The sequence below is a fragment of the Perna viridis genome, chromosome 5 (assembly GCF_037379345.1).
Source record: "Perna viridis isolate PV_CMFRI_1.1 ecotype Kerala chromosome 5, ASM3737934v1, whole genome shotgun sequence".
In the NCBI taxonomy this organism is placed as follows: Eukaryota; Metazoa; Mollusca; class Bivalvia; order Mytilida; family Mytilidae; genus Perna; species Perna viridis.
The window spans coordinates 27,810,032-27,822,423 of record NC_142449.1 but is presented as its reverse complement, the minus strand read 5'-3'; the positions used below and the strand labels follow the sequence as shown (position 1 = coordinate 27,822,423).

Genomic DNA, 12,392 nt, shown 5'->3' with positions numbered 1-12,392 from the left:
GATAAGATCAACTACAAAGTCAGCCTTACAAGAGGTAAATGAATATGTCAGCAAGACGCAGTTCTGTTCCTATCAGAATGTTTTCTGGATGTTGAAATCACGTCTATCACTCTTAATGTTGTAGACTAAAAATAGTTCCAGCATTTGTGTTACACGATTTTAAGCTAAAATAACATTTTGTGAACTGACTTACCCTTACACTTTGATTACCTATCTAATACCTCAAAGTTAATTGTGGAGAGAAACATAAAATTGAGACATGGACTAATGATGACATTTATTAACTATGCATCACCGAGACAATTTACATGCCAAAGCATGAAATCAAACTAGATGTTCATTGGGCATTATTACTTTATATACGGTTTTTGCCTGTTTTGCCTAAAAAGACATGAACATTTACATAACCACCTTTCCTTTATTTCAAAAATGTAGTGAAGTAATGACAGCAGTAAAATCAATATTTACGATTATAGTTTAGGACCTTTATATCAAACTCCTTATCGATCTGCATCATGACAATCGATTTGTTCACTGTGTCATCATAGTTTCCCTCTTCTCTTTCATTTGCCGAGGACTTAAAAATTTATGAGCAACTCTGTGGGTATTTCGAAAAAACAGAGGAATCCTATTCGCCGGTAAACGTTTTCCATGCTCCCGATTTTTTAGTTGGTCCAGGTTGTTCATTTAGTTATGTTTCTTTGCGCCTGATATTTTGACTATATCATGTTTTATTGTTAAATTCAGTTTCCGTTTCTTGTCTTTGTCCTCGGACTATATTTTTGTGGGCTTAACACCCAAACCTTACTACTCTAGATTAACGTTGAATGCAATTTACACCCGATTTTCAAACTATGCAAAATCTACAGAAGTGTTGTATCTGGCAAGTACTCAATCTTCATTGCTGCTCCCCCGATTACTTACCATTTATACAATATGTAGTGTGGTTCATGATCTTATTTATTTATCTAGAAAAAAGAAAGAACGAATTTATCAAGTTTAAGTTATGGAATAAAATAAAAAATAAAGAACAAGAAGGTTTATTATGTTATGGAAAACAACCATCAATCTTACGGTGGTCTGAAGACAAGCACACCTTCTGATAATATGCTTATCAACATTCTTAGGAACTCAAGTATAAAATAACATTTATTTTCGTCTCATTATATTCTTATAATAGCATGTTAGGCACGCCCAATATTGTCCTTATCTAATACAGCAATTGATTTCAGTCATTTATAAGTTATTTTACTGTAGTATTATGGTTATCATATCAGTCTGCAAGTTATGGAAAGCAACTATCGTTCTAACGGATGTGGGAGGACGAGGGCGTTTTCTGCAAATTGACCAACATCTCAAAGGACAGGTGTAGACTAGCCTGATAGACCTAGCAAAGTTCGGTTCTCTCTGTTTGAATAATTCATTTATATCGTCCCTGATGCAATGATCACATTTCATCTAAGTATACGACTGATCTGCTATCTTCAAAGCCTTTGTAAGCACTGGGTCGAAGCCACTGCTGTTGAACCAAAGGGACCCGGGGGTATTCACAACCCCAAAAGTTAGACTCGTCTAACCCCGAAAAATATATGGATTTTATATTTATCAAATTTTGCAGTATTACAAATTTCAAAATACACTTCATTCCTTGTATTGCACATGGTATAACCTCTTGGTCGTCTTCATATTTTATAGTTTTGGTATTGAGTTGTTCTTGCATATAACTAAGTTATAAATTATGATCTTTTTTTTACATATGCATGTTATGTAATAATAATAATAATAATCTTCCTTAATATTTGATTTAAATGCTGCTGATGAGAGGTCACTCCGTGAAACACACGTACAGAATATGGAAAATAACTTATTTGATTGATGTAATTTGTATTTATTCTAATAAGTCAGTGAACTCAATATTTTAGTATACCACTCAAGATAATATCAATCGTTATATAACGTAGTGTTAAACATAGTGTAAAAACTTCATCCCTCATGACATTCATTTTGCACAGAGTTGTTAAAAAGGCAATTTCTGCATTGGAGTAATACGTTATGGTCAAATAATTTCTCTTTTGACCTGTAGTATCTACTATTTCAATTTTTCAGTTAACTATACCTCAAGTAATGCATTAAACTTTCTTTGTATACATGTCTATTCTTTTATTGTAATGAAAAATATTTTGGGGGCATTAAGGGAAAGAGTAAACAAGGGAACCAAGGTTATAGTGGTAATCAAAAGAATGTAATCCAGGGACAAAGACCAGACATGGAAAACAGACATACACAACAAAGAACATAAAGTAACTAACTAGTCCTTTATGTTGCAATGTAATGTTCAATGAATAGAATAAAACCAGAGGGTCGCGTTTTATATAAAACGAAAACGGATGGTTGGCAATAAAGCTATGTGGTGTTGAAACTGAAGTTATACCAGCCACCCCAGTGCCAGTACCATCCGCTTCGTCCGTTCCTATTTCATTAAATTCAATGAAAACTTTGTGACGGGCTTTAGATACGGCGAGATATTTTTGTATTCCTTGAATGAAGTTGGATAGATCAGCAGCGCTGATGTTAAAGATGTCAAGTATACCCATTTTCATAAATCAACAAGTCCTTCAGATTAGTTTTTTACTGAAAGGTGAACCTAGGTATCTGTACAAGAGTTTTTGTGAGGGCTAACTTGGTCTCGATTTCGTTTGCCATTGTTGGTGAAAAAGATCGTTTTAGGTCATTTAATCCGTCTTTTTCATAGGCATACTGCTTCCCTGTGTAGGGCACTGAGATGACTGAGTAATCGCTTCCATTGAAATAGTTCACAATGAATGTCATCGTCATGAAATCAACTGTCATTTTCTCACTTTTTGTCGAAAAGAAGTCTCCCTTTCTTGTGTTTATTGGATCAAATTCCCCTTTTCCAGACACCTTTGAAATATACTGCATTTACAGAAACATGACAGTTACACTTGAAAACATGTCTTTCGAAAAAAAAAATCGGTTATTCTATTTCTATTTTGGTCCATTTGGCTACGTAATCATTGATATCTTTAGCCGATTGTACATTATAACGGAAGTCCGTTTGTCCAATATCGGCATTGCAGAAGAACTTTGCCACGTCACTGACATTTTTCGCTACTGAGAGTCTTTCTTTGATGAAAAGAATTGTAGCAATACTCAATTCATGTTCAATCGAGCTGAAAACTCTATTGTTTAATGACTTGTATTGCTGGTGAATAGCTTCATCGTTTTAGTAACCTTTCAGAATTGCTGATCGTATCTGTAATTTAATTTTCCCTTGGGTCCCTACCATCAACATCAAAAGAGTAGATATTAAACTGTATGGAGATACACACTCCCTATTGACACTTTGTATCTCCTTATAAAGATAGAACAGAATTGACATCCATCAGAGTAAGTCTGGTATGGTCAATGATATGAGAAGATCTGAATCATATTAAAGAATCACTGAGGGCTTTTATTGAAATGTGTTATTATTTATCATTATTATTTTGTTTTATTTCCTTTCTTTAATTCAAGAATCCTATGAAAAAAACGTGATTTGAAAAAATAATATTAATGACTTGGTTAACCGTTTGCATTTCAAACAGGACATAATACGACACTGACATTGTAAGGTAACATTACACATTCTTATTCCGTGTTATCACATGATTTGTAATTATATAGTGTTAATGTTCGCTTAAAACTCAATTTACCCGGATTGAGTTTTTATAAACTTCTGAATCACATATTCAATGATGAACGTATCTTTTACTTTATGTTCCATTTAGTTGAAATAATTGTTCTTCTGTTTCAGATATCCATTGAGTTATCTTGCACACCATTCTATTCAAACACTTCCCAGTAACAAAACGATTCATCTGAAAGCAAATTGTTTTACGAAATATATTTCAGTACATGTGAAAAAAAAGAGAAAGGTCTTGAACCCTTACTATGCCAAAGAGCCTATATATAGGCTTTTCGTACTCCGTGTTTTGCCAAGAGCATGTATATAGGCTTAGCAACTGTTGTCAACACATTCAACAAGTCAGTTGTTCTACAATAATGTAACTGACGTCACAAGTCTGAACGTGACGAAGTGTGTGGTGCTTTACAGGATAAATTGACAGAAAGACGAATTCAAAATTTCTTGCAAGTTTGATCTTTTGTCTACTTGTTCTTTTCTACTGGTCACTGAATGTTCACTTTTCATTTACTATTCTCTTTTTTTTTTATCTTCAATACAATTTATCTTAATCATCTCTCTTTGCATGTGACGTAGTGACGTCATTTACAGAGTCATATTGTGTCTTAGAAAAAAAAAAATAACTATACAAGTACCTTCCTGTACACTAAGTTTTAGTGAAATGTGACAAGCATATTTTTTAATATTTGATTTTCAAATATAGGTTAACCAAGTTCTTTGAGCAAAACAAATGACAATTTCTACCATACTTAAATGCCCTAAATATTTGCAAAGAACTTTTTTCTGACTTTTCAAATAAAACAAATCCATTACTACTTTTTTTTAACAATATTAATAAAGAGATAGCCTTTAAAAGTAATATTTTTCTGAAAAATTTGTCTATTTAAAAAAAAATATATTTCATACATGCCTCCCCCTTGTTCTTGATCACATGTCAAAACCCTAAATCTTTAAATTTTCACAAAAGTTGAAATCGTGGGCTTTAAATTTGTAAATACAGTGTTTTTACATTGACACAGGGCCAGTAAAGGTCACCTAAAAGTACTCAAAATTGGAATTTCAATGTTGCCATAGGGAAATGCTTATACATCCTTCTCCGCAGTAATGAAAGTGTGATTTTCCTCATTTCTAACCACATTTGTGCTACATTCTACTTAAACTAAATATTCAGTGTGGATTACTACTATATTTAGGTAAATATAGCCTTCAAAGTTCAATATTTGATATTTTTACTACGTTTTCTACACTTTTTACAAGATAGAACATAAAAATCGGCCAAAAAGACTTATTTTCCATAATATGGACCTATAACCTAACAAAACGCATATTTAGAATGATCTTTGTAGTGTTTTCCTCTCATAGCAAATTTTACTTTACTTATAGCAAAGATCTTCAAGTAGTTTAAAGCTATTCTAAGAAACTTTTCATTTTGCCATGGCTTCAGCTTAAGGCTAGAAAATACAATTTCCACTTCCCATAGGCTTCAATGCTAATTTCACAATATTCAATGGCTTTTCTGGACTTTACCGTAACTTTAACCTGCAGAGTGACTATATATATCAGCATGAATCTACATATGTCAGCTCACAATCCTCAGAATGGCATGTGGCATGTGGCCTTGGAGTGCAATACTGTTCACCGAAAGTTCACTGTTCACAAGATATGGGCATATGTAGAAATCATTATGGAGATTAGGTGTCACATCACAAGAAGCAAAATGCACCTATAAAATGTACAATAATGTTTTTCCGTTCAGAACCAGTTTAAATTTAAAAAAAAATGAGAACTTTTTTCACAGCACTATGAGGAACAGCGGGTAATTTCTGCGTAGGACGTTATCTGCGTACGTTCCAAATGCTCATTGGTTGAATTGGTGGTTTGTAATCTACATTATTGCAGAAGAATTGACTTGTTGAATGTGTAGACAACAGTTGCTAAGCCTATATATATGGCTCTTGTCAAAATACGGGAGTATGAAAAGCCTACATATAGGTCTTTTGGCATAGTAAGGGTAACAAGAAATTCTAAAATTAGGTGTGGTTTGTTTTTTTCGTACATATATTAAATTTAATGAAGCTTTTTTTTTAATTTCAATATCGAGACTCGTTTGTTGTGATGATGAAATTAAGTACTTTCCGTTGATATTTTTCGATATTCAAACCTTCATCAAACATATAATTATCCTATTATTTTTATTATTGGTCCTTCATCAATTATAGTAATTATCTTGCCTATCGTTGGGAACTATTGGTAATACAAATCAAGCAAAAAATATATATGATTAGAAAAAATACAGCCATTACCTAGGTATTTAATATAGAGTGTATGGCACCCTCGATTCTCTCAGCTTCACCTTTGCGTTTATTTAAACTGGCGATAATCTCCTAATTTGAAATAGTATTGCAGTTATGATTAATGGCACAAGTAGCATAGTACAATTAGGAAAAGGACAACGGACATATGTAATACTGGGATGGACATTTTTCAGGCACATATTGTTTATTAGAAAGGCTATTCTTTATGTATAGATGTAACGTATTGCATTGAATATAAGCAAACAAAAAATTATAATAAACTTGTAACAGGTACATGTGTGATTAACAATCTTCGTGGATGAAGCTCTGATGAAAACAAATGGAGAATGGTGCAATGAGTAGACTTTTCTATAAGCAGTTATCTTACTTTTCCAAACATATCTATAACCAATATAAGACAAAACTATAATGAAATTAAAATGAATCAGAGGAACGAGTATTGGAACGGTAATAAAAAAAATACAAAAAAGCTAGGGATTAATGATGACTACGTAAAGAAAATAGACATTCACAACAAAGAACATGAAATAGCCAAAATAAATAATGCAAATCTAGTTTTTAAACAAATAAAATTGGTTCTTCTTTAAACTGTAACTGGGCAGTTTATGATTTAAGTCTATTGATAGAAATCCTTTTATATTGTTTTTTGTTTTGCTGAGTTTGCTTTGCCTTAATTTCGATTACTGTTTGTTGATAAGAAAACATTGCTTGGCTTTTGGTGGATATCTGTCTCATTGGTAATTATACCACACCTTCTATTATTATACAATCAAATTAATTCTTTAATTTATTATCACCTGAAACGTGATTTAAATAAGAAAAAAAATATATCAATGGCTGGGTTTACCCTTTTGTTATTTAAACCGGATACAATACGACTTTGACATCGTAAAGTAACATAATAATACATTCGTTATTATCTTCATTGTCCATTTCAGTTAAAAGTAGATATATAAATTATTCGTTCAATCTTACAATCAGACAATATGTCTGACCGAGATTTCTTTCATGCCCTTCCAAAAAAGTGGCTATGATCATTTTTGAGCGATATATCTATGTAGATAAAGGAAAGATTTCAAAAGAAGAAACACTGCTGAACATCAAATAGGTGACACTCCGTATGATCGATATTAAGACTAGTTTCAATAACCATTTTCAATGGGGAGCAAATACGTCTTCAAGCAGGGTATGAGCAATAAAAAAATTGACCGACATCTTGTCGCCTGAGATAACATGTTCACTTCTCTAGTTTTACGGAGGTTATGGTTATTTAAGATATTTCATCAAAGACACCAGAAAAGATGACTATACTTTTTCGTGTTAAACTTCAGTTTTAACTTGTGCACTGGGGACGTAAACTTTAGTTTATAACAAGCGATAAATAAAGAAGTACAGGCCCAAAATTCAACTCTCTTAATTTTTTAGTAAACTTTATTTTAAATAAGAAGTTTTGTTCTTGTTAAAGATATATATTGTTGAAGTTCTGTAGTCTAAATTGATATTCAAAATTTCATTCCCCTAAGTCGAAGTTCGTTAACCTTGTAAACAAAACATTACACGCCTAAGTAGCACAGCAACTATTTAATTCAATATCATTTTACCACAGTTAAGCTCTCGCTATCCCCGAGCAGTCGCTTACGTTGCTATTCCTTCACAGCAGTTTGCATTGCCAGCTAAAGGTTAAACCGTGGAATATCAAGGTTGGCCGATTCCTATTTCTGAATTCATGTGCACGTTCGAAGAATCATAAGTGAATGACAAACCAGGACTCCATGAAAAACTGTGGGTATAGACCAAGCGCACCGATACAAAACGCATGTATTAAACCCAGACCGAATTGCTCATAAAATATTATGTCCGGAGAAGATCAGAAAGGAAAGGAAAACTATGACACGGTGACCTAAGTGGTACTGATTGTGCACATGTATACACCATAACGATCAACATGTTCATAATAACGACCTTAACATTTTTTGTAGTTATGACTCTAATCTCGTAAAAACATAAGTCCAGAAGTCTTATAGTTAGAAGCCTAGCACGTCACGAAAATTCAGCAAGCTCTGGTATGACGAATAAATTACATGAAAATGCAAACACAGAAGGCATTTTGCCATAGACAAATCGAAAGTTGACGAAACGGAATGGGAAGCCATAGTTTATCGTATAGTTCAAAAATGTTCTCTTTCATTAATTTCTAAGAGTGTGGGCTGAATTCATAATGTTGTGTCTTGGATGAACAGGAGATGTGATGTATAAAATACCCGAATTATGGATTGTTTAAAGATTAACCGTCTTCTATATACCGGAAAACTTAGGTCAAAAGATCTGGATGAACTTAACTTTTTTTGGATAAGATCAACTACAAAGTCAGCCTTAAAAGAGGTAAAGGAATATGTCATCAAGTCGCAGTTCTGTTCCTATCGGAATGCCAACCAGATGTTGAAATCACGTCCATCACTCATATGTTGTCCACTTAAAGTTAGTTCACAACATTTTCACAAAATCTTCTGTGGTACGGTGTATTTAGAAGCTGAATTGGAATATTTTTATATATATTTACTACGTTTTTGTTTCTAGCTGTGCGTCAGCGTCTTTTTTTTAAGCGTATCAACGATAAGTAATGCTTTAGGGTCGAGGTTTCAACTAAGTATGGTGAAATTTGATATAAAGAGTTGAAAAATGATAGGTCTGTATGCTATTATATTCCGATTATAATCTAGCACCTTAGGTTTGCAGAAGTTCTTTAAATTTTTCGGAATACAGATTGGATTGATACCACAACGGTAGTAACAAATCTTGTGATACGACTTAAAACCCTTTCTGACAGGTCAAAATATGAAAATTAATAGTTCCGACAGAGGCTTGGTAGTACATTTTGCAGATTCAATTAAGATGCATTTTTCGTAAGGATTCTTGTGCAGTTTATACGGAAATGAGTAAAAATCACTCAGTAAAGGTTACCGCAATTTAAAGTTTAACTAAAACTGGAAGCCATGACCGAAAAAAAAAATGAAATATACATTATTCACCCGTTCCATAACTTATTAATGCTATATTTCAACATTTAAAATGCATGGTAATTAGGTACGTGTATGCTTGAAAGAGTAATCAATGGGACAAAGGCTACAGCGGCAACTACAAGAACGCAATCCAGGGACAAAGACCAGACATGAAAAACACACACACCACAAAGAACACAAAGCAACCAAAACCACACACGCTAAGCAACAAAAACAAATGAGCAAATCGGACTCCACTAACAACTGGGAGCATGGACCGGGTGCAGCGGTTGGGTAAGCGTCCTCTGCTTTTCTAGAAATTCTAGATTTACTTTGAAAAGTTATCAAGGAAACCAAGAATCGAGCGGATATCAAAAGAATGTAATCCAGGGACAAAAACATGGAATGGATATGGAAAACAGACACACAACAAAGAATATATTAAAATAACTAAAATAAAACATAAAAAGTATAACAAAAATAGATGAACATCTTGGAATCCACTTAAAACTGGATAAATTTATCAAATATTTACATTAAAAGAGAGATAATACATTTAAAGTTTTTAATTTTTTACTAAAAAACCTACAAAAATTAAAATGCATTTTTGTTTTGTTTATTTTTATTCACAAATTAAAATATATGTATTAAAAGAGATATAATCCACTCATACATTTTTACATTTGTTTTGTAAATGTTTTAAGATGTTATCCTCTATGTTATAAACATTATATATGCCTAAAATAATTTCTAAAAGTCATTTTGGATATGTTTATTATTTACAAATTTTGTGTTGTTCAGTTCTATCGTTCTATTAACCCTGTGATTATTTTTTTAAATATTAAAACGAGAATAGGTATAATAATTATGTCAGAGAGACAACAACTCCTTCTGGATGAAAATGTCAGCACAAGGCCACCCGTTGGTCTTCAATGAAACCCTCACACCACAGGGCTGGCTACAGCTAGCCCAAAGCATCATAATGCACAGGTACAGCGAAAGAGTTGTCCATATGTACCCCAGTAACATAAAACATAAACTAAAGGTGAAAACGAAACAAGACATACAGAGACCTGATATTCCTGATTTTTGTTAGGTGCAACAACGCGCGGGGTTAATGTACTTTGGCGTGATCACAACCCTTTGTGATCACAAATTGGTGAAGAAATGCTTTGAATACATACAAATATTATATATTATTGACATCTCTCGGACAATTAATCTTAAATATTGTAATTGAGAGAAAACATGAGGCATCCAAATGCATCAGTATAGTTTAGAAAAAGTGATTCCTTCTTTCCTTATCTGTAAGAAAAGTTATTGCCTTGTCAACCACTAACAGAGCAATAAAGTTTGCAATGTCCTACACGCGGAGAAAATTACCAGTTTTTAGATTAAAACAGTATATCATAGATATTATAGATATTTAATGAGTTATGGTATCCACATAAAATACTACAATTTACTAAATATAGAATGTTTTGACAAAATGATGAGACATTTTGTTGTATTTAGAAAAAGTGTTTGCAATATCCTGTTTCCAATAAAAGTGGACATTTTTCAAACTAAAAACATATATTTTGGACTTTTAGACATATTAAGAGTTATTGCATTCACATGAAGTACTACATTTTTTCCAAATATGATATTTCAATTGAGAAAAACTGTTTGCGGTACCCTGTGTGTAGTGAAAACTGACATTTGTTTTTAGACTAAAACATATATATATATATATATTTTAATAATTAAGAGTGACCATATCCAGCCTAAATACTTTTTTTAAATAGGACAATTGGCACCTGAATTATTAGATATAAAAGGTTTCAGTCAAAAACACGCACATTTCATGTTTTTTTTTATTAATAGGAAATTATCCCATGCATCGACAGAAAGATTACCAAATATAATATTTTTAATTACTTATTCGCTGCCCTTATATCATATGACTGTATCAAAATTTTATGACAGGTCTATCTTTAATGAAACTTCGGGTTTTAAATTTCATACGAAATTTGTAATTGCCCTGTATCAACGATTTTGATTATTTTTAGGATTAATTTCTGAGGTTGATTCTTAAATCATTGATAGACTCACAAAGTAATACTAATAGAATATCCAATATGAAAATGGTGGCATAATTAATTAATAGAAATTCGTTTTCAACAAAACATTCCAATTTCACATTTCCCAGATTCCATTGTAAACAAAACATTGCATTGTGGGTAATTAACGCTTGTCAGAAAATAGTACTATCGTGTATCGCACATCGTACAGTACCTGTTTGGGATAAACTTCCCATTTTATGGGGTATGGAGCAATGGGGCATGGGGAATGGGGCAATGGGGGGTGGGACAATGGGGCATAGGAAATTGGGAATTGGGGATGGGGCAATGGGGAATGGGGTAATGGGAAATGTGGCATTGGGAATGGGGTAAATGAATAGGGCAATGGGAATGGGGTGTAGAAATAATTTTGATTGGTCAGACAAACAAATTGTTCTGCCTTTTTCCGCAAGCAACTTACGTATCATAAATCTATGACAGCAATTAAAATAGTTTTTAAATAAGCTGGTTTTAGAGTATTTTTTTAATGATTACCAGTGTCGCAGTTCATTATTCATTGACATATTTAGATATCAACCGGAAGTACATTTGTACAATATTAAACTTCTGGTCATTTTAGATTGAACATGTTCGCGCTCATACGATTTCCAAACGTAAATCATTTTTGAAAATTTGTTCTGAAATAATTTTGTGTCGGAGACACTCGTGTGATTTTAATAAAGGATAATAATATTGTCATTTTTAATATTTTAGACAAGAATTTTAGACCAATATTGAAATTAAAACTGTTCGCATCCTTACAATCTGCAGAAATATGTCACTTGTCAGTAATGGAACTGAAATCAATATGTCACAGCCAAACATATGATGTTTACTTTGACCATTTTAACGTTTTAAACAATAATATAAGACCATAAAGGTAAATACAAATTTTATAATTTGCAGAAATATGTCATTTCTGAGAAATTTGATTGAAATTGATGTGTCAAAGCCTCACACATTATATTTTTGTTGACAATTTTAACATTTTTAAACAATAATATAAGACCATTAAGGATATTTTAAGTGTTTGCATTCATACAATTTGCAAACAAAATATCTCATTTTCAAGAATTTGGTCTGAAATATATGTATCACAGCCATCAACATAATAATGATATAGACAATTTTAACATTTTCTACAAAAGTTTTAGACTAATTGGTATATTAAAAGTGTTCGCAAACATACACTTTGCAAAAGTATGTCATTTTGAAGATTTTTGACTGAAATATGAGTGTTGCAAACAACAACCGGATACTAATATTGCAATGT

At 32.3% G+C, this 12,392-nt stretch overlaps 1 pseudogene; it reads right to left on the bottom strand.

The window, feature by feature from the left end:
- Positions 1 to 1,184: 1,184 nt before the first annotated feature.
- On the bottom strand, positions 1,185 to 3,522 carry LOC148616928 (serine protease inhibitor 42Dd-like; annotated as a pseudogene).
- Between the last annotated feature and the right edge of the window lie 8,870 nt (positions 3,523 to 12,392).